The sequence below is a fragment of the Cervus canadensis genome, chromosome 7, assembly GCF_019320065.1.
Source record: "Cervus canadensis isolate Bull #8, Minnesota chromosome 7, ASM1932006v1, whole genome shotgun sequence".
Taxonomy (NCBI): Eukaryota; Metazoa; Chordata; class Mammalia; order Artiodactyla; family Cervidae; genus Cervus; species Cervus canadensis.
In genome coordinates this window covers 4,177,874-4,201,850 of record NC_057392.1, presented here as the reverse complement: position 1 = coordinate 4,201,850, position 23,977 = coordinate 4,177,874, and the positions used below count along the sequence as shown (strand labels likewise).

Sequence of the window (23,977 nt, the reverse complement as noted above, 5' to 3'; positions counted from 1 at the left end):
AGCAGCCAATTTTCATAGTCTCAAGACAGAGAAAATTCCTACTGGAATGGTGACATTAGGTAATTGGTTAGGATGCTATAGGGTGGATAATAGGGAGGTATTTTACCTAATATGAGGTCAGCGAACTGGCCAGTTTAGATCTGGAGGCTTGTGGCAACAATTACTATGGGGGTTTGGTCAGTTCCAGAGATTTTTATCCTGTGACCTTGGTACAGGGCTTCACACCTGTGACCCTTGGTATAGGGTTCCATATTCCACTAATGCTATGAAAACCATGAATCACCAGTATGTAAAATAATAGCTAATATCTACTGGGCACTTTACTATACATCAGACTCTTTTCTCAGCCCCTTGCTGTTTATTTTAATTAATCCTTCCCAGAACTCTATGAAGTTGAAAATATCATCATCATCTTCATTTTTTGGCTATGAAGACCAACACTCAGAATGACTCACCCAAGGTGATGTAGTTCATAGGAAGCAGAGTCTATATTCTTCAGAATTCTGACTCCAGCATCAGGGATCCTAGTGATAAATTACAACTTCTTGGGTACTAAAATATATGCATGAAAGTAGTTAAACTTTGTCTTTAAGTTTTATATAAGAAAATAGAAGTGGTGAATAAAGATTAAAAATTATTTTTTTCTGAGAAGCAAGCGGATGATTACAAAAGGAAACATTTAGGAAGCAAGTATTCTAATAGTTTTTCACTGATTTAATTTTAATTTGTTTCTGTCCATGAGCGAAGATAATTAACTGACTCTCAGTATGCTGAGAACTTCCCCTTTCCTAAATTATCACTGAGAATCAGGGCGGGGTTGGATTTACAATAGTATGGTGCATCATGTCTGCCTCAAATATCATAGTATGGACACTTTATATTTGTATATACATTTATAAAATACTCTCTTGTTTGTGATACTCTAGGTGGAAGCACTGTGTAACCTGCAAATCATATTCCAAAGTGATCATTGCTAGTCATTCCAGTGGCCCATTCCACTAGAGATACAGCCTTAGTCCTACTTTCATTGCTCCTGAAGCTGGATCAGTAGAAAAGGTTAGGTCTCAAGGGAACAAAACCTGTGAAAGATTCCTAGTGGACCATTGACCATTTCCCTCATTTACTTTTGGACCAGCTTTATGTTGAACCAGGAGGAAAAAGACTATAAAATCTATTCTTGTCCTGGGAAGTTTCTGAGAAGTAGGGCTGGACACATTATATTTTCCCATTCAAGTACTGGCCTTAGAGGAAGAGAGGTGAGAAAGAGCAGGAAGTATTCTGGAAATCAAATATTTACCTTGACACTGACTCATTTATCTAATCTTACGGGCAAAGACCAGGAATTCCAAAGGTACCCTAACTTGTACCCCTCTGGGGTGAGTCTCTGGCACTGCAGTCATTTGGTGGTAGCATTGCAATGCTTTCAGCCAGCTCATGGTGCATGCCAATAACAGGTGATTTGAGACAAGGAAAGATCTTTTTACATTTTTATTGCACAGTGATTGTTTCTTAATTAATAATTCTCTAAGTTTTTCTGTGGTCTAGCTTATTGCTAAATAAAAAGGGCCAGCAGGTGACAGGGTCTTTCTGAAAACAAACTTTAATTTGCTTTATATATAATTTATAAGTAAATGGACCATAAAGTTCTATATCTGGTGACTTCAGATTATGGATATTTTGTCTTGTAGCAATACAGAATATAGCTACTTTTTCTTTCTGAGTCCTCATCTTTTAAAGACCTCAAGATGTTGGAAGAGGGATTGCCTTTTAAAAATATATTTGACTACCCCAAGTCTTAGTTTTGGCATATGGAATCTAGTTTCCTGATCAGGGATTGAACCCAGGCCCCCTGCACTGGGAGTGGGGAAGTCCTGGGAATGACTTTTTATTTTGAGTTTCTTCACCCTCTCTCTCTCCTCACCCTTCGTGAGTCTGGGCCACTTTGGAGTAAACATTTGCCCATTTGTTCATAATTCCTGTAATTACAGCTTCATGACTGAGAATGGAAGTAACCACCAAGTGAAGAGAAAAAAATAATGTTTCTTTCTCTCATGATCATAGCAATTTGATTTGAGTATCCCTTCCTCAGGGATATCCGAGAAAGTTAACAGCAGTAGGTAGTAGAGCTTGTGCCTAGTCACTGTTGGTTCGTGTATGTTCTGTGGGAGAATGGGGATGGTAGGGGCTATAAGGCTGATGGTGAACTTTACCCCTTGTCTAAAGGGCATGATTGTCATTGGCCTAGTTCAGTGTTACCATGTGAAAATGTGGGCTAACTATTGCCAGTTGTTCTGATCTGAAAAGAGAAAATAGAAATCTGAATTTTATGCTGATCTTCTCATTTTTATATATTTGCTCTAAAATTTAACAAACACTCAGTGAGCCACAGAGGACACATGTCCAGGCAGGATTTGGCCCATGGTACCCTCTGGCAGCCAGGAGGGGCCTCTCAGTTTGGTGAAAATGAGATGAGTGCACCAGGGCATGGAGGCCATAGAAAGCAAGACCTGGCTTGAGTTTCACTGTCTTCCCTCTTTTTTGTTTGGCTGACAAGGTTGTGTTGTAATTTTTCTGCTCATCTGAAGGAAAACCTTGTGCTTCCAGATTTCCAGAATCCAGATTTCCCTCCTGGAGGAGAAGAGAGTGGGGATGTTGAACTCAGCTGGGGACTTCAGGAGCTGAGTGCAACCGAACAGAGGTGGGGCAAGGCTGGTTACACCACAGGATTTGAAACCAGGCTGCCTTCTGAGAACTGAGACGCAAATGCATCTCTGCAGGATCTGGGCAGGCGGACAAAACATGGCACAAAACAGAGCTGCCAGGCCCAAGGAGGGAGCAAGGCTTGAAAGGGTGGCTGAGAGATGTCCAGGGAGCTGAAGAACAGCTCAAGGGCTTGGCTTAGCTGTGGGTGAGGAGGGAGTTGTTAAGCCAGTCAACCTGGCCTGGATGGTTGTTGATCATTGACCCAGAGAAGTAATCTAGGCTGAATTTCATGAAGGTCTTGTATCTTCTCATCTCCGTCTACACCACTTGGGTGATAACTCTGTGTTCTCCAAGAGCAGGAACATGTGTGTATGTGATAGTTGCTCAGTTGTGTCCGACTCTTTCAGACCCCATGAACTGTAGCCCACCAGGCTTCTCTGTTCATGGGATTCTCCAGGCAAAGTACTGGAGTGGGTTGCCGTTTCCTTCTCCAGGGGATCTTCCCAACTCAGGGATTGAACCCGCATCTCCTGAATTAGCAGGCAGATTTTGTACCCGCTGTGCCACCTGGGAAGCCTGAAAAAAAAGAGATGCATTTCCCAAATGCTTGTACTTGGGGAAGATGTCTTTTGGCTTCATCCCACCTTTCTAGAGGCTTGGTATGAAATTATGCCTCCTTGGGTATATGCAACCTCAACGAAGTAGAGAGATTATGGTTCCCTTTATTTTCCCCACAACACAACCTCTTGTAAACACAGCCAGTCTAAAGGGGAAGCTTGTTTCCATTAAATATTTAATCTTTCTAGATACTGTTCCAGGAATGAAAATTGCTAAAATATTCAAACTACCTCTGCTTATAAATACTTTGCTTTGGTTTCATCTGGAAATGGAATTATGGTGGTGTTAAAATCACATGAACTGAATAGTTGCTTGTTCCCAAGAACTGTGTTCAACCTGTTGCCATAACCCTGTGGCTAGGTAGATCATTCCCTTTGTACAAATGAGACAACTGAGGCACAGAGAACTTAAGTGGCTTTCCCCAAACACTCAAAACACTCCCTCCTTAAGAATTTAAAGCAGAATCAAATCCAGATTTGTTTATATGAAAGTTATACCCTTGGCCTTCTTGTCTACTAGATGGGCCAGCTCGCGGGTTAACTCCCAGTATGAATTGCATTTTGGGCTTTGGTCAGAATAGCAGAGGTCTCCAGGGGTTGGTGGGAGAAGTGGATAATGTTTCAGCAACGTTAGTCATTTGTTAGATGAAAAAATTCAGAAATTCTTCATTTTGATTCTATCCAGATTACTGAGCCCTACTCTAAAACTTTGGAATAAGTGTCTCTGGAGATGAGATCCAGGAATCTGCGTTTACTATAAGCTCCACTGGTTGTTCCTGTGACTGCTGATGAGAACCACCGTGTTGAATTGCTGGGTAGCACTTAATGTTTACTGCAGGGATCTTCAAGCTCCAGTAGGATTCAGATAGGCATTTCTGTTCACCATTACTGGCAGAATATTGAATATTTGAATTTTTGTCATGTTTTTCTCTTTAAGTGGCTAACATGAATATTTGACTTCCAATATGAGGGTATGTATATCCTACTGGAGGAAAAATTTTAGGAGAATTGTAAAGCTGATGTTGGCCCCTATCCCCAAATATACTCTTCCTTTCCCTCTGCTTCCCCCAAATGCTAACTGTTCTCTCTTGTGGACAATCCAAGGCCTAGGTGATAAGAACAAAACTGTCTAAACTTGTTTTAGTTTTCTGTTTTAGTTCTCTTGTAACAGAATACCACACATTCAGTAGTTTAAACAACACAAATTTATTATCTTATAGTTCTGTAGGTCAGAAGTCCAATATGGGTCTCATTGGGCTAAAATCAAAGAGTCATCAGGAGACACTGTGTTCCTCTATGGAGGCCCTAGAGAAAGATCCTTTCCATGGCTCCTTCAGAGTATTGGCGGAATTCAGTTTCTTGAGGTGGTGAGCCTGAGAGCCCCGTTTTTCTACAGGATGTAAACTGAAGGCCATTCCCAGCTTCTAGAAGTCACCCGCATTCCTCAGCTGTGATCTGTTTCCTCCATTTTCAAAGCTGGCAGCTGCCCTTCTCACTCATTGAAGTTGTTCCACTTCTTCCTATTTCTTCTCTCAGCCCAGCAGGGGAAAGTTCTTTGCTCTTAATGGTTCAGGTGATTAGATTGGCCCTATCTACATAATCCAAGATATTCAACTCTTTCCCAAAACCCATGCATATCCTTAGTCACTTCTGCTAAGTCACATGTTGCCATGTAGGATAAGAAGTTCACAGGTTCTGGGGATTAGGACGTGGGCCTCTTTGCGTGTGTGCTCAGCCGCTTCAGTTGTGTCTGACTCTTTGCCATCCTATGGACCATAGCCCACCAGGCTCCTTTGTCCATGGTATTCTCCAGACAAGAATACTGGAGTGGGTTGCCGTGCCCTCCTCCAAGGGGTCTCCCCAACCCAGACTCAAACCTGAGTGTCTTATGTCTCTTGCATTGGCAGGTGGGTTCTTTACCACTAATGATGGGCCTCTTTGGGGGAGTATTATTCTGCCTGTCACAGACATATTGTCTGCCTTTGTTTGACAAATAAGACAGTAGGAGTTGTCATTGACACTGGGACTTCAGGCATTAATGTTGATGCATAGGAGAAAATGGGACAACAGGATCGTTTTCTCAGTTGAAATAATCTCATGGTCAATTTCTAAAGCATGTAATTTGAGAAAGGATGTTTCAGGACTTTTGTCCAATCAAGCAGAGCTGCAGCATCACTTATCTCTGTGTGTTACAAAGTAGGTAATGCCCAGAGTGCCTGCTTTTCTGGTCATTTAGAGTCAGAAAAAAATGGTATTGATGTGAAATAGGCACATTCAGCCAGGATATTGGCTTTCATTTGGCCACTGATGCCACTCACTCTCAGGCTTCTGCAGTTTTGATTGTATCCTTCTGATTTCCTAGTCTGCCCTTCTAGGTTTTTGCCCATTTATCTGTAACAGTACATATTTATGGCAAATTCTGATACCTACTCATTCTAAGAAACACTTTCCAAGGTGCTGAAAAGTATATCTACTCATTTTTCCCAGTTGCTGAATTCAAATGATAAAAAGAATCCATGTTATCTCCCAGTCTTTCAAAGGCTCTTTTTGAGTTCTTCTCTGGATGTCTTCCTTCATAAGTTCATGTTCAACAACACTGAAGAAGCCAGTCATATCTTGGACATAGTCGGTATCCAAAACTACTTATGGATTTGAAGAAGTAAAACTTAAAACAATAGCAATTGTATTGTCTGTACACCCCAATTCTGCAAGATGTGTGTACTTATTGTTTCCTTACAATGTTGTTAACAAAGAGAACATTGCTAAGAATGTCAAGAGTAGGTGAGGAAAACTGGGATTGTTGGAGATGAAGTTTCCAATTCTCCTTTACTGAATATATTAAATTATATTCAGTCAGTACCTGGAAGTATATTGGGAGTAAGGGAATAGACTAAAAAGGGAGTCTGTTTTTGAATATTCAATGATGTATAGTATGTGTGCAGAAAAATATACATATGGTAAATGTGTAACGATGAACTTTTACAAAATGATACTCCCATGAAATCAGCATCTATATCAAGAAACCAGAATTGTTATCAGCCCCCCAGAAACCCTCCCGCTTCCTTTTAGTGGTTACTACTGTCAAGGGTAATCACTACCCTGACGCTTTAGAAGTTTGAGAAATGGACTGTTTTTAAAATAGAGAAAAATTCTTATAATTATGGTGAAAATACTTCTTTTGAACAAATTCCCAAGCAAAGGTATGTGGGTTTGTTGTTGTTGTTTAGTTGCTAAGTTGTGTCTGACTTTTTGCAACCCCATATACTGTAGCCTGCCACGCTCCTCTGTCCATGGAATTCTCCAGGCAAGAATACTGGAGTGGGTTACCATTCCCTTTGCTAGAGGATCTTCCCGACCCAGGGATCAAACCCGGCCTCCTGCCTTGGAGGCAGGTTCTTTATCTCTGAGCCACCTGAAGCCCCATGTGGGTTTACAGAGATTTAAAAAATCTCTCCTGCCCTGAATGTGCATTTAAGTACAAAATGGTAAATTCTTTTCTAAATATTCTTGCTTTATTTGATAGTTTGAGTTAAAAAGCAACTTTGAGTCAGATTATTTCTCAATATTTATTGAATATTTGAAGGGTTCAAACAACCCCTTTGCCTCAAATACTCCCAAGTTGTTAAAACTGTATCAGGCACTTGACCCTGATTGATGACTTGGCACCACATCTGTTTCTAAATATTTTTTTATTGAGATAAAATTAGTATATTTTATATTTTCTCTGGAACTTTGGTTGAGGTTCATAGTAGTGTACTCAAAAAAAAAAAAAACCTGTTGTCAGCAAGGGTGGCAGTCCCCATACCACATATTTTAACTGTCTACCACAACACTTTCTTAGCTGAGTGTAAAGTGAAATTGCTTGTAGCAAAATGAAATGGATAATATGTTAGAAAAATTGGATTCAGGGCTGTAGTTCTCTTATTCCCTATTCATTCTCTGTATTCAAGGATGTCAAAACATTATTTCTAAATGTAAAACATTGGGAACAACCTTGCCTAACCAACATGAGTGCTTAAGTAAATCGTGGTATAGTCATAATGTGGACCGTTATGAAACCGTAAAGGCATGTTTCAAAAAAATGCTTAACTATATGGAAAACTTCTTAATAGAATTAACTATGTACTGAAAAATACCAGCTTTGTAAAAAAAAAAAAAAGGTGCATCCTTGCACATGTGTGTAGGCGAAAGACTCGAAATTCATAACCCGTTGGCTCAAGTTGTTTCTAAATAGTGTGCTTGAGTGCAACTTAAATTTTTTTATTTTACAAATATTTTCATTTTATAGATTTCTTTTCAAAAATCAGAAAATAACTACACAGAATCCTTTTTTTTTTTTTTTTTAAGATGTGTTGGGCAGATAATGACTTCTACTGAGAAGCAAAGTCTTTGGGGGAAATAAGACATGGCAAATAAATGGCCTAGTCAAGAGGTGGACAGAATTCCGCACCACAGCCACAGGGTCACAAGCATCTATTCATGAATAATCATCCTTGAAATAATGGAATTTTCAGTGCAAGAAACTTTAATGTTCACTTCATCCAATTTTCTATGTAAGAAACCCCAAAACAACAACATCTGCCCAAAATGTACTTGTGAGTCTAAGTTGGAGCAGACCCAGTGAAGAGACCCCCAGTGTTCCAGAGACAGCCCAGGTTGGTTGTGGAGCACTTGGCTAGGATATGTTTCCTTATGTTGATGTGGAATTTGTTTCTTGGTATTTCTGCTTGATGGATCTAGTTCTAGCATCTTGTGGCCATACAGAGCAAGAGAAAGCCTTTCTTCATTACAGGTGCCTTTCAAATATTTAAATATATGTATGTGTATTTTTAGCAATCATTGAAGTGTAAGTTAGGTATAATAGGCTGTGCCCATTTAAAGTGTACTTTTTTTCTTTTTGGATGTACTGGATCTTCATTGCTGCAAGCAGACTTTCTCTAGTTGCAGTGAGAGCGGCTGTCTACTCTCTAGGTGTTGTGTGGACTTCTCATTGCTGTGGCTTCTCTTGTTGCGGCTCACAGGCTCTAGAGTACACTGGTTTCCGTACCTGTGGCATAGGAGCTCATCTGCCCTGCTCTGTGGCATGTGGAATCTTCCCGGACTAGGGATTAAACACATGTCCCCCACACTAGGGTCCCAGGTGGCGCAATGGTAAAGAATCTACTGCCAATTCAGGAGACACAAGGGGCTCAGGTTTGATCCCTGGGTTGGGAAGATCCCCTGGAGAAGGAAATGGCAACCCACTCCAGTATTCCTTCCTGGAAAATTCCATGGATGGAGGAGCCTGATGGGCTACAGTCCATGGGATTGCAGAGAGCTGGACACGACTGAGCATGGAAGCACCTACCACCCTCCCAACCCCCTCACTAGCATGTGGGTCCCCAACCCCTGGGCCCCCAGGGAAGTCCTTGGTGTGTTGTGACAGAGTATACACCCTTAAAATCACAGCACAATCACAATGCAGAACATTTTCATCACTCCTTAAAGTTTCCTCATGTCCCTTTGCAGTCCATCCCTCCTTCAGACCCTGTTCTAGGCAACCATAGATCTACCTGGTAACCATCGATTAGTTTGCATTTTATAAAATTTCATATAAATGGAATCATACAGTAGGTACTTTCTTTTTTTTTAAAACTGGCTTGTAGCATAACTTTTTCTTTCACTTTGTGAAGCAGTTTTGCTCCATTCTTCACTTTTATGGAGCCATCATAAAAGGTGTTTCAGACTTTGTCTTCAGAGGACTAACCATTTAGTGAAAATGTATTATAGACTTTATGAGTAAACCTTCGCTCACTTAAAAAGTAGAGTTGAATTATAATCCTTGAGGGTAGTTTCCAGCTTTAACACTGTTTCATTCTATGTAATGTTTCTATTTACTGCTCAAAGCTAATGCTGTACATTTGATTGAAATTAGTCCAGTGACAATTTTTTTTTAAAAAACTCAGTAGGCCGTAGGGTTTTGTTGTTTCAATTTTTAAAGTTTAACACAGTGTCCTTGTCATTTTATGAATCTCAATGTATACATAATTACTTAATGATTTTTCACATGGGGAAGGAAAGCTACAGTGGCAAAGGAACATTTATAAAATTCATATAAGACCTCTTAGGGCAGGCAGTCCCATATTGTAGGAACTTCTTCCTTCTACCTGTTTTAGTAGAATCTAAAAGGTGAGTATCCTGACATATATATGTACTTAAATATGTATATGGTGAATATCGTGGTATATTTTAAGCTGTACAGTCATAATCAAACAGATAAGATGATGACATTCACATTTTTGCCTTTTTTTTTTTATAGTTCCAAACCACACCCAGTGCAAATTGGCCTTACTACTTGAGACCAATCATTTTTTGAGACTGAAATCTATAGTAGCAGGCAGAACACTTTAGTGTGGAGTTAGTTGCTTGTTTTCTTTGGTCAGATACTGACTTTGACAGAAGATTATTTGAAAATAGACAGTTTGAAGTGACTGAATTTTGAATCTTCTGAATTGTTCTCTTGGATGTCCAAATCTCAGGTGATCACACCAACAGAAACAGGTATGCAAAAATTTCCCTTATGTTGATAGGAAAATACAGCCTCAGATTCTAGAGCTGCTTTTTTAAAATGTGATTGTTAAATTGAGATAAGCCTCCTCATGTTTGTTGTTGTTTTTAGTGCATTCTTGCTTTGGGAGTCTAGGTAACTCTGCATAATCAATGCACAGTGACCATGATGTGAGGGTCACATAATTTTTAATTCTCTTAATCTTTCTGTCTTAAAAATTATTTCTTTCTTAAGTGATACTTGCTGGGTAAGAAAGGACTGTTTAGATTTATTCAGGATTTGATAAAAAATTAAATTCATAATTTTTGTTTTGGCATTAAGTTTCCCTTTAGAAAGATATATGCAATTTTAGAAAAAATGCTAAAATGACTGAATATTCTCTTTTTGTGTCATCTAGAATGTATATGTATTATTGCTTCGAAGCCTGATTCTTTCATTCTGATGAAACAGCACTTGTAGTCTATAGTTTAGTCATGTAGAAGCGAAACTCCTCTTTTTTTCCTAAAGAATTTCTATAGATATATAAAACAAATATCAATAGAGGATATTGTAGGTGCTAGGGCTATGACATGATTATATACATCCACCTGGAGTCTGAGGAAGACATCTTATTTGAAATAAATTCTTTCCCATTATTTTTGCTCACCTATATTTTGAAGTCTTGGAGATAGTGCTTCTGCTTCAAAGCTTGTTTTCACTGTTTCACTGAATTTGAGAAGAGACTGTAGGTTTTCAGAAAGGGCTTCCTATAAGCTGTGTACAAATTCTAAAAAACAGGTTGCCTTTCATAGTGAGCCTTTTTAATGGTTTCTGAAATTGGCTAAAGAATCTACATATCTTTACCCCACATAGTCTTGGTGTCTGTAGCTGCCTTAGTTTAGCTCTTTTTCTCAGTAAAGCAGAAAATGTACAGTTCCCAGCTCTGTAACACTGAGACGCTCTTGAATGATACATGTCGAGGAAACCTAGATACTGGTATCACTGGCAATTTGCATCGGTCTTATTGCCAGAGAATGAAAGACTCTTGAGTTTTCTTGAGAGAGACCAGCTTTTAAAAAGTTAAGTGTGTTTCCTTTGTGCAGTGACCTGAGGTCTCACACTGAAGTAGAAAGTTAAGACTTATCTGTTCCGCTCTGTGAAGCAGTCAACTGTTGATTCAGAGTCATCATAGAGTAGGGTGACTCTGGCTCTTATTAGAGAGACAAACACATCATGACCAATTAACTCTGGAGACTGAGTGCCATGGACAAATTCCACATAATTCTTTAAAAAAAAAAAAAAAAAAAAGAGGCACCAACTCTTGAAGGCTTTCTCAGGAGCCAGAATTGAATTCTCTTTCCTGTATTATGCCCAGAGTCCAACAAAGGCTGTGCCCTCCTGCCAGTCCTTTCATAATGAACAAGCCAAGTGTTCAATTGTGTTCTTGTGGAGGAGGGGGATAACATTCCTTTATGATCCCCAGTTTAGATCAGCTTACCACCCAAAGCATGATATTTGATTACCCTTATTATGTTACTTTGCGTAGCTACAAATATTGCTAATGGTGTGGCCTTATCTAGCCATTTAAAAGTCCGTGTTCATGCTGCTTTACTGGTCAATGCTATAAAAGCCCCTATTGCTAAGGACCCTAGTAATAAGTAATATGAACCGATGAAGAGGGAGCAGGACTTGGGTCAGGCATGCACTGAAGGCACATGCATCTTGAACTCCTGAATATATTCCACTGAGTTCCTGATGCCTGTTTTTTCTTCTAAGTACTGATTTTAATCTCTAATATTCAGTGTGCCTGGGCCTGAATTGCTTTGAGAATGATAAAAGTTTGCTGGCCTTTTCTGATAACATTCTTCTTTAGCATTGAGGTTTCTATAGTTCCTTCTTTTTCATTCCTTCCAAAAGTTTCTGACTCAGTTCTCAGTCTTGTAGGATAGAAGACATGCTGTCATTAACCAGCAGGAGCAAATGGGAGAATTATCCTTTTACCTATTCCAGTGGAGGTGGAAAGTTAAGTGGTTTTTCCTTGGAGTAGTGGCCTTTAGGCTTTCTTTCTATTTCTTTTTTCTTTACATTTTAATTTTATATGTACTATAATTGACTTACAATGTTGGGTTAGTTTCAGGTGAACATAGGCTTTTTTCATTGTTCTACTCCCATTAGTTAAAAAACAACTTTGTTTTGTGTACACAACACTTTCAAGGTATACATTTTTAACTTACTAATATATTCAAGTGCTACTTAATGTATATGTGATATATACTAGAGTCCATGTAAAAATAAATTTGAAAGAATAAGGTAATTTTTTTAAGTGTATTGTTAATTAGAAGGATTTTATAATACCCTTAGCAGATATGATGCAAGAGGCAATATGGTTTATTTTATTTTTTAATTAGAGGAAAATTGCCTTACAATGTTGTATTGGTTTCTGTGGTACAACAGTGTAAATCAGTCATAACACTATATATATATATATATATATATATATAGTTGAGGTCATTATTATTAGCTAAGAATAAAATCTCTAGTAAATTTGCCTGGCATGCTTTTACTAACTGAATAAACAGAGTTATAGGAAAAAACCATCACATTAAAACATACAAACAAAAAAACATGGAATCAGCCTATTAAAGTTATTTTCAGATACTAGAATTAAGTAAAAATTTCCAAGATTGCGGAAGTTGGGTAGGGTCAGACTAACTCTGTAAGCAGAATGATTAAATTACCCTGGGGCAGGTCCAGCATACCTTCCTGGGCCCAGCCTTATATGGAACAGTGGAAACATGGACCTTGACACTTGTTTGAATTATATGACTCTAGTGCTCACCCAGTTGAGTGGTGTTGGGCAAGTTTCTTAACCTTAAGAGAGCTTGAATTTCTTTATCAGTAAAAATAGATGTGACTACTACTTTGGGAGGTTGTTTTAAGGATTAGAGATAATTTATATCAAGTGCCTGGCAGTAGATTCTCTTAGTGTGTGCATAGTATCAACTTAAAAAAAAAATTACACTGTTCCATGTTTGTGCATTCCTGTGTCCACGCAGATCTGCTGTTATAACCCCCATCCATCATTTAGCCTTTCGTTCCAGATGTTTTTTTATTTAAACTTAAGAGGATGAAATGGTTGGAGGGCATCACCGACTCAATGGACATGGGTTTGGGTAGACTCTGGCAGTGGTGATAGACAGGGAGGCCTGGCGTGCTGCGGTTCATGGGGTCACAAAGAGTCGGACACAACTGAGCGACTGAATGGAAGAACAAAATCCTGACACTCTTAAGCATTTCCTCTTATTTCCAAATTTAAATATTACCTTAGGGAAGTTGCTATATAATTTACTCTGAAAACAGGCTTTCTACTATATTTTCTTAAGACCGAATAAAGAGGATGATTAAGTAAGATGCTCTATGGAAAGCAGGACCACTGTAGACATATGGTTGTAGGATGTTCCCTAATGTAATATTATTCTGTTCAAATTTTCTTTAATATTTTTAATTATAAAATAAAGCATGCAGAAGAATAGAATAATATAATAAACGCTCATTTTCTCTACCCCGATTTAAGAAATGTCAGCAATTTGTATGTATCAGCTCTTTATTTTCTCTAAGAAATAAAACACTAATGATATGATTGAAGGCCCTCTCCCATTTAATCCCTTTCATCATCTGAAATTGGCATGTGTTAGTTATTCTTTCTGTCCATCTTACTATTTTTCCATGAACACTTTTCATTAATAATATAAAGTACTTGAAACTTTTTACAAATATCTGCTATACAGCTTTCTCATTTAACATATGTGTTCATGATTTTTTTTCTTATTAATACAGATAACTACTTCATTTTAACTTGTGGAGTATTTCACTAAATGAATATTCTAAAATTATCTAGTCTTCTGATGATAGACATTCAGGTTTTTTCCAGTTTTTTGATACTATAAATAATGGTGTGCTTTTACCTATATTTTGACTTATTTATACAAGATTTCCTCTGGAAGTAGAGTTGTGGGTCATAGAATATGCATATCTTCACCTCTTTTAGATGTACTACTTTGGAGAGCAATATGGCAGCAAGAGTGACGATCTCTTATACTCTCTCCAGCATGCGGTATCTCCGTCAGTTTTATTTTTGGCAGCCTGATGGGTTGAGGATGTTAGGTCATTGTTTTCATTTGTCTTTTCTGTTTTATGTAGCTATTAAAAGAATGTTTAAAATCTATGCCATCACTCCATTAAATAATCATACATGTACATAGGTATGTATATATAAATGAGTATTTGTAAATTTAAATAGTTTAAAAGGGTATTGGATAGACTATTCAGAAGCACCTTACCTCAGTATTAATAGTGGGGCATTATTAGCCCTTTGAGCATGATTTGTCAGCCTCAGCACTGTGGAAATTTTGGACTGGATAACTCTTTGTTACAAGGGGATCTTCTGTTCATGGTATGGTATTTAGCAACATCTCTGGTCTCAACACACTAGATGCCTATAACACCTCTTCACTCATGAGAGTCAGAAATGTCTCTAGACATTGCCAGATGTCCTCTGGAGAGCATAATCGTCTCCTGCTGAGGAACCACAGCCCAAGACTAAACTCTGTTTTGTCCTGCCTAACAGAGCTTAAACATAAGACCCCCAAAGAATTAAACCCTTCCCAAGGATTTTTCTGCATTTGAGAACAAAGATCAAGAGTGGTTATAGGGCTTTTTTTTTTTTCTGCAGAAACAGAAAAAAACAAATCAAATGAGAGCTCAGTGGGTACTAAGTAGCCAAAACAATCTTGAAAAAGGAGGACAAGGTTGTAGGACTCACATTTCCCAATTTCAAAACTTACTACAAAACAATATTAATCAAAATGGTACTGTACTGGAATATAGACCAATGGGCCAGAATAGAGAGCCCAGGAATTCACCCTTGTGTATCTGGCCAAATGATTTTTGATAAGGGTCCCAAGACTATACAACGGGGAGAAGACAGTCTCTTTAATAACTGGTGTTAGGAAAACTGGATATCTACATGCAGAAAAAATGAAGTTGGACTCTCCTAATACAATATACAGAAATTAAAGTGCCTCAAAGACCTAAAAGTAATACCTAAAATTGCAAAACTCCTAGAAAAATACATAGAGGAAAAGCTTTAGGATATTACATTTGGTGATGATTTGTTGAATATGACAACAAAAGCAAAAGTAGACAGGTGGGACTACATCAAACTTGAAAACTTCTGTGTATCAAAGGAAACAGTCATTAGAAAAGGCAACTATGGAATGGAAGAAAATATTTGCAAATAATATAGCTGACACAAGTTTAATATCAGTTCCCTATAAAGCATACAGGGAACTTCTGCAAGGTACAGGCATACCTTGGAAATATTGTGGGTTTGGTTCCAGACCACCATGAGAATGCAAATATTGCAATAAAGTAAGTCATATGAATTTTTTCATTTCTTAGTACACGTAAAAGTTATGTTTATACTATACTATAGTTTATTAAGTGTGCATAGCATTATGCCCCAATGTATATAATTAATTTAAAAATACTCTATTGCTAAAAACTGCTAATCATCTGACAATGAAGGGTTGCCACAAATCTTCCATGTGTAAAAAAAAAAATGCAAATTCTATGAAGTGCAATAAAGCAAAGCACAATAAAATGAAGTATGCCTATAACCCTGTTAAAAATAAGCAAAGGACTTGCATTAACAGTTCTCCAAAGAATATACCCATGTGGCCAATAAGCATATAAAAAGATATTCAATATTACTATTCATAAGAGAAATGTAAATTAAACCCACAAAAGCACCTCACACTCATTAGAATGGCTAATATCAAAGGAACAAGTGTTGTCACGGGTGTGGTGAAATTGAAACCTTTGTGCACTGCTGGTGGGAATGTAAAATGATGAAGCTATTATGGAAAACAGTATGCTTCCTCAGAAAATAAAATTTAGAATTATCATATGATCCAGTAACCCCACTTCTGGGTATATATTGAAAAGAATTTAAAGCAATACCTCAAAGAGATATATTTGCACACCTATGTTCATCGCAGGACTTCCCTGATAGCTCAGTTGGTAAAGAATCCGCCTGCAATGCAGTAGACCCCAGTTGGATTCCTGGGTCAGGAAGATCCGCTGAAGAAGGGTTAGGCTACCCACTCCAATGTTCTTGGGCTTCCCTTGTGGCTCAGCTAGTAAAGAATCGATCTGCAATGCGGGAAACCTGGGTTTGTTCCCTAAGTTGGGAAGATCCCCTGGAGAAGGGAAAGACTACCCTTTCCAGTATTCTGGCCTGGAGAATTCCATGGACTGTATAGTCTGTGGGGTCGCAAAGAGTCGGACATGACTGAGTGACTTTCACTTTCACTTTCATGTTCATTGCAATATTATTTACACTAGCCAAAAAATGGAAGCAACCTAAATGTCCATCAAGAGGTGAATGGATAAAGACTATGTGATATATATACAATGAAATAATATGCACCTTAAAAAAATAAGGAAGTCCTGTCACATGCTGCAACATGGGTGAACCTCAAGGACATTATGCTAAGTGAAATAACAAAAGGACAAATACTATATGACTCCATTCATATGAAGTATTTAAATTAATCAAAGCCATAGAAACAGGAAGTAGAAAGATAGTTGCCAAGGGCTTGGGCAAGGGGAGTGCTAGTATTTTATGAGTATAGAGTTTCACTTTTTCAGGATGAAAAATTTTAGGGATCAGTTGTACGACAATGTGAATATACTTAGCTTACTGAACTGTAAACTTAAAAGTGGTTAAAATGGAAGCTTTAATGTTCAGTCTTTTTAATCACAGTAAAAAGTTAAGAATAATTATAGGGATGCAAGAATATCAGTTACTCAACAAAGTAAATTTTACAGTGTCTCATCCAATCAAAATTTACCAGGCATGCAAAGAAGCAGGAAAATAATGACCCATAATGAGAGAAGAAATCTATCAAACAAAACTGACCTGGAAACTGAGACAGGTATTATGATTATCAGACAATGACAATAAAAGGATTGTTAGATTCCATATAGAGACAGAAAATTATAACATCTGATATGAACAATACAGTAGATTGGTTTAAGGGCAGATTAGACATTGTAGAAGAAAAGAATAGTGACTTTGAAGTCAGGGCATTAGAAACTATCCAGAATAAAATAGAGAAAAGAATTACAAAAAAAATTAAAATATCAGTGATCTGTGGGACAAATTCTAGTCACCTAATATATATTTAGAGTCCCTGAAAGATGAGGGAGAACAGGAAAAATATTTGAAGAAATCATGGTTAAAAAATTTCCAGATTTGATGAAAACTGTAATCCTACAGATCTAAGAAGCTCAATTAACCCCGGCAAAAGATGTATAAGGAAGATTACATCAAAGCACATTACAGTTCAATTGTTCAAAAGCAGTGATAACAATCTTAAAAGATGCCAAAGAACAAAGGCATATTACATATAGAGGAAGAAAGATAAAGATGATACAGATTTCTTGTTGAAAACAAAGTACACAAGACAGTTGAGGACCATCATTAAAGCACTGGGAGAAAAACCTTTGACCTATAAATTTTTTTTTTTTTTTGGTCACACTAAACAGTATGTGGGATCCTAGTTCTCCAGCAAGGGATTGAACCCACATCCCCTGCATTGAAAGCGTAGAGTCTTAACCACTGGACATCCAGGTAAGTCCCTAACCTACAATTCTATACTTAACAAAAATATATTTCAGATGAATTAAGACTTTTCAAACATGTAAAAATTGAAAAAATTCATCACCAGCAGACCTGCACTACAAGAAATGTTACAGGAAGGCCATCAGGCAGAAAGAAAATGATACCACATGGCAATATAGAAATACAGATCTTTACAAAGGACTCAAGAGTACCAGAAATGGACCTATATAAGTAAACATAAGACCTGCTTAAAAAAAACTGCTTGGATGTGGTGGTTAGTATGTATACACTACATTCTAGCCTTACCATCTTTGTCTTTGAGGCTCATTTTGGAATGTAATGATATACTATCTTGTATTATATTTGATGTTAGGAACCTCTGTAGCAGAATTTTAATTCCCAAGCCTCAAATTTTGTGGTGTAAGAAATATTTTTTATTTTTCTACACCGTCTCTGTCATCAGTACCCGTAAAAGGAAGACTCTTTTAGTTGTACAGGGTAAAATTCAGTCACTTAAAACTGAACTCAGTTGTCTTTCCTGGGTGGTATTTAGTTTTCAGAAATTTCATGTGTATGAGAGTCAGGAGTTTAGTTCAGGGCTGTGTTTCTCTGTCACTGGCTTCTGCTGAGACTTCAGTTTCTGCTTAGGCCCTGGGTGTGGCTGTCCCTCTCTGCTGCCATCTGCAGAAGTGTCTGAATCTCCACTTCATCTGTAGTCCATGTGGTGTCCCTTCTTTAAGACCTTGAATCCCTTTCAAGTCCACCTGGTAGTAGTGAAATGATGGAGGGTATGGGAAGAGGGAATGTAAACGGTAAGTTACTATTTATCAACTTCACTCTGTTGCACCTGAGATAACATATTGCCTGTCCCCAATTCTCATTTCTCCCTGAAACACTTTCTGGATTGTTGGGGTACACATAAACCTCTCCCTCTTAATTCTTTGTGTCCAGACCACAACCATGCCATCTACCTAGTGACATCTCTCGGAACATCTTAAAAGTGATCTTAACATCATCTATAATGTTTTTAACACTTTTTCCTGATGAATGCTATTTATTACATGTGTAACACTAACATTGCGATTTAACTTTCTATTTGTGTTTTTTACATCCCCCTTGACTTGTGTGTAAGTTCCTGGAATGCCCAGATCAGAGATTTGATGTCTTGATGCTTTTCTTAGTGCTTAGCATTGGGCAAAGTGCATAGTTGGTCTCCAGTAATTATTGGCTGAATGAACAAATGAATGAATGTAAATTTTTTGAGTACAGAGAATTCGTCTAATATTTCTTTTACATCTCTTATGATGCTTAACATAGTATTGAATACTGAGTAATCCCAAATGATTTACTTAGTTTAATTGAACTGAGAGTCATTTTAACTTAATTAAAAAAAATTTTTTTTTAATTATTTATTTGGCTGCACCAGGTGTTAGTTGCAGCATGTGGGATCTAGTTCACTGACCAGGGATTGAACTCAGGTCCTCTGCATTGGGAGCATGGAGTCTTAGCAACTGGACCACCAGGGAGATCCCTAAAACAATTTTTTTGGCTGCACCATGCAGCATGTGGGATCTTAGTTCCCCAACCAGGGATTGAACCTGGGCCCCCTGCATTGGAAGGGTAAAGTCTTAACCACTGGACCACCAGGAAGTCCTTGAGAGTCATTTTATGTTAACTCTTTCTACATATATTTACAGTGCCTGAAGAAGTCTAGAGAAGCCAGGTCTTCTACAGACTGCTCATTGAAAATAATTTAAAGTATTGGTTAAAATCAGCTGGGAGAGTTTTATAGAATAGAGAAGGAAGGTAAAATGAGTGTGATTGTATACAAGGTGTGATCATTTCATCAATAAGAAATAAAACTAGGCCGGAAAAATAAAAAACCTAGCCAGTATTATTTGTGATGTAATTGCCATCACAAATAGTACTGGCTAGGTTTGTGATGGCAATTTCTCAAGAGGATATAGGACTTCCCTGGTGGCTCAGACGGTAAAGCGTCTTCCTACAATGTGGGAGACCTGGGTTCAATCCCTGGATCGGGACGATCTCCTGGAGAAGGAAATGGCAACCCACTCCAGTATTCTTGCCTGGAAAATCCCATGGACGGAGGAGCCTGGTAGGCTACAGTCCATGGGGTCACAAAGAGTCAGACAGGACTGAGTGACTTCACTTTTCAAGAGAATGTAAGCAGACAGATGAATCCAGTTCATTTCTGTGAGGCTAAAGGAGAAAAATTGCTGAGCAAATGATTCCCCTAGTTTTATTTTGGTAGGATTTTGATGATCTTCTACACTTACATTCATACAGCAAATGTTCGTTGAACACCAACTATAGGTAAGCAGTGTGTTGGACAGTCAGTATTCAGCTGCGATCTGACAGAAGTTGTTTCTTACATCCCCAAATGCTTAGTCCTTGATGGAGTTATGGTGGACAGAAAATACAATGTGCGAAATGGCATTTACCAGAGCGTTGAATGACTTTCTTTGGCATCACTGAGCAAAACCTCTGCTCAGGGAGGGAGATTCCCCTGGGGTGTGGTCTTTGACCTGGATCCGGAATGGTTACTGGGAATGTGCACCCCACCAGTGGGGTCTGGTTTGCACCCCATATAGCAAGATTTTATGTTTCCTGGCACCGTTGCTCTAACTGAGTCTTATACTTTTAAAATTACGGGTGCTAGATTTCTGGGCAGACCAATGAAATTTCATTGTTTTGGCTTAATTTTCATTTAGCTTTTGGGTGGTGGTGTTCAGTCGTGTCTGACCCTCGGCGACCCCATGGACTGCAGCACTCCAGGCTTCCCTGTCCTTTACTGTCTCCTGTAGTTAGCTCAAACTCATGTCCATTGAGTCGGTCATGCCAGTCATTTAGCTTAATGGTCATTTAAAAAAGATATTTTCAGGGACTTTCCTGGAAGTCCAGTGGTTAAGACTCCAATGCTCCCAATGCAGGCGTCTTGGGTTTGACCCCTGGTTGGGGAACGAAGATCCTGCATGCCATATGGTGCAAGGAAAAAAAAAAAAAAAAAGATCTTTCGGTAGGTTAGTGATTTCTCAGTTAAAATTTTTTCTTAAACAGTCACATTTGGAGCTTATCCTCTTAACTATCTTGTCCTCTTTGTTACTTGCTATTCCCCTGCTGTCTTGTAAGGAAGTTAGATCCATAGGTGGGAGTTGTGTTGGGTGATGGGTGAAAGGCTGTACATGGTAGAAGCTGAGGAAAGAGTTGAACTGCTCCATGTAAGATAAATGATTAGGGTTAGAGACTAAGGACAGCAGACTGAAGCCCAGAGAGGGGACAGTTCAGGAGTTGTGGTAGAGAAGGAGGCTTTCTCCCAGAGGGGAGTTTTCAGGAGAGATGGGCTAATTAAGGAAAAATTAGCAGAGTTTTTCCCAGTGGTGTGCAGTTTGATGCTTTTGAACTGTGTTGTTAGAGAAGACTCTTGAGAGTCCCTTGGACTGCAAGGAGATCAAACCAGTCTATCCTAAAGGAAATCAATCCTGCATATTCATTGGAAGGACTGGTGCTGAAGCTGAAGGTCCAATGGTTTGGCCACCTGATATGAAGAACTGACTTATTGGAAAGGACCCTGATGTTGGGAAAGATTGAAGGCAGGAGGAGAAGGGGCTAACAGAGGATGAGACGGTTTGATGGCATCACTGCTTTGATGGACATGAGTTTGACCAAGCTCCAGGAGTTGGTGATGGACTGGGAAGCCTGGTGTGCTGCAGTCAGTGGAGTCTCAAAGAGTCAGACATGACTGAGCAGCTGAACTGAACTGTGCAATGTAAATTTTCTTTTCTACCTCTCCATATTTATTTATTTTTCCTACCTCTCCATATTTATTTATTTTTCCTACCTCTCCATAGTTCTTTTTTTCTTCCTACCTCTCCATATTTCTTTTTTTTTTTTCCTCTCCATATTTCTTATTCAATGCATTGTTAGATTGGATCTACCTAACAGAAATATGTTGAAGCTGATGGGCATAGAGTAAGAGTCAAAGACTGGATGAGGAGAGTCAGGGAGAGCAGACGTGAACCTTCTGAGGTAGCCCTCACAAGGCAACAGATTGCTGGACTAAGGCAGTGGAGTGGAGAGGAATATTCCAGAATTTGGTTTTGGTGGTAAGTTACTGGTTTTGGAAGGGAGAGAGGAATAGAGTCAAGATGACTTTGAGGCTTACAGCTGGGGAGAGTGCAGCTGTAGGAGATGTCCCAAGTGACTGGGACTGACCCTGGGAGGAAAGGTCACTATTTCTGGCTTGTAACGGGGAGGGTGGATGCCAGTGACTTTCTCCTTCTTTTTTAGTTTAGTTTAAATTTTGTTTTCTCTTTTGGCCCCAGGACTTGGCTCCATCATGTGGCCTATCTGATCTTAGTTTCCCGACCAGGAGAACCCACACACTTTGCGCTGGAAATGAAGAGTCTTAACCACTCGACCACCAGGATGTCCGATGCCTGTGCTTTTAAATGTATGACATAAATCTAAAAGAGGAAGCATCTCTCTTGCTTACTGATGATGCAAGGGTTCTTCTTGTTGTTCCTTTTCTCGTATATTCTCTGAGGTCCTGTTATAACTCAAGAGAGCGGAAAAGAATCTATGTGACAACTGGTGTTGGTCTTCTCAAGTGATACTGAGTAGGCCTTAGAGCTGACTTTGATTTAATTTAAGAAAACAAAGGGTATATTCTGAGGGTCGTAGAAAATATTATACCCTTACAAGTTAATTTTTTTTTCCTATTTTTTTTTTTGGCCACACCACAAGGCGTGCAGAATCTTAGTTCCCTGACCAGGAGTCAAATCTGTGCCCCCTGCCTTGAAAGCGTGGTGTCTTAACCGCTAGACTGCCAGGGAAGTTGCTACAACTTAATTTTTTTTTTCAAATTCTTTTGTCCTTATTTGTTTTTGACTAATTAAACTATCAATACTTAACATCTTTTATAGTAATAGTGCACTTGTTAATTTCTAAAGCTATATAACTGATGGCATATAAACATTAATGCCTGTGTGTCTTAATTTTGACTGTATTTTTCTTTAATGGTTTTTTCCTTTGAGTTCTCTTTTGATGTACATCTTCTCATCCAGCATTGCTGATGACTTGTCTGGAACTCTGAACACATTTTACTCCTCAGTCTGAGTGCCAGCTCTTTCTCTGTGGAGTAAGAAGTGTGGACTGGATTTTATCAGTGTTATAAATAATTAAAATTCATTGTGTCTAGATTTCTTTATGTCTAAGAATGAGGTGATCACTGTGAATCTACTTTGGAAAGTATAAAATGCTTGGCAAATATATAGTGCTGTTATTAATTTTTGTAGTGCCAAGATTCTGGTGAGAAAATTTCCTGAGCTGGTAGTGAGTACTGCTTTCTTCCAATCTCTGATAGCAAAGGAACTTCATAATTCTTGAGCAAATACCTAGTGGTACTGTGAGGGTACCCATCTCTTGTGAATAGGAAAAGACTTTAACTTGTTCTGTTTGGCTGTTAGAACCCTTCACTGGCAGCACACAGGCTGTTAAAAGAATGATAAAACTATAGATTTGTTTTCTAGTGGTACTTTTTAAGAAAATCATGTTACATTTTGATAGTTGAATTTTTGTCTTATGGTATCCTTTGCATTTGAAAATATTTTTCAGTACTAATGATTTTTATTCATAATTTGTAGAAACTTAGGGTTTTAGGTAAGACGTCTATGGATCCTTGAAAACACACACTTATAAATGATAATTCCTTCCTTGTTAATAAAGAAATGTCAGAGTTGGATTCTGCAGGTTGTAATGTAAAGGACCTCAGAGGGTCAATTCTGGAAAATACTAGTTTAATTTTTCTGCATAAAACATGCAGACTTTAAAGTGTGTTCCGAGCACCAGCCGTGTGTGCTTTGGGGATTGAAGTTCAGATGCTGACACAGAAGCACCCTGGGGAGGACTCCACTGCTCACTTGGACACAAGTTGGACCGGAATTTCTGTGTTGCTGTGAATTATTTACATAGAGTTTCTTGGCTAGAATCAGGAGAAAAGGAATAATAAACTAGCAGCAGGTAAGGCCCAGTTTATTCCAGAGCACTGGGAAATGACTCATGGATTCCTTTCTCTGACAGCACTTTGCTATTGGTGTTGAGGCATTCATTCTAAATGAGATATTTGGCAATATAGGCCGTAACAATATAGGCAGTTATCCCCCTAGTGTATACTTTCCCATGACTAAGTGATACATGGAAAATAGGAGCAAAGTACTTGTCCAGAGACCAAAAAAAAAAAAAAAAAGGTGTTGTGAAATAATTCATATCACTTCCCCAAAGCTCATTCAAACCCTTCCACCCATTCCATGAGTTTCTAGAAAGACAGATCACCCTGTAGCCACACTTCATCCTAACAGTTTATCCTGACAAGCAGGGTTCTAGGGCAGCTTGTAACAGGAAAAGACCACAGGATGTATAACTTGA

At 38.5% G+C, this 23,977-nt stretch overlaps 1 protein-coding gene across 4 annotated transcripts in view; it reads left to right on the top strand.

Moving 5' to 3' along the window:
• The window catches only part of PLS1 (plastin 1), a 117,504-nt gene that overhangs the window by 19,261 nt on the left and 74,266 nt on the right, over positions 1–23,977 (top strand). Inside the window, exons 1-2 of one of the 4 annotated variants that reach the window (XM_043474203.1) lie at positions 9,710–9,860; positions 17,458–17,542. The exons of 1 other annotated variant lie outside the window; for it this stretch is intronic. The gene's annotated coding sequence lies outside the window, so the exon portion shown is untranslated. Of the gene's footprint in view, positions 1–9,709; positions 9,861–17,457; positions 17,543–21,979; positions 22,005–23,977 lie in introns of those variants that run through there. 2 more of the 4 variants (XM_043474200.1, XM_043474202.1) reach the window with 2 other exon arrangements.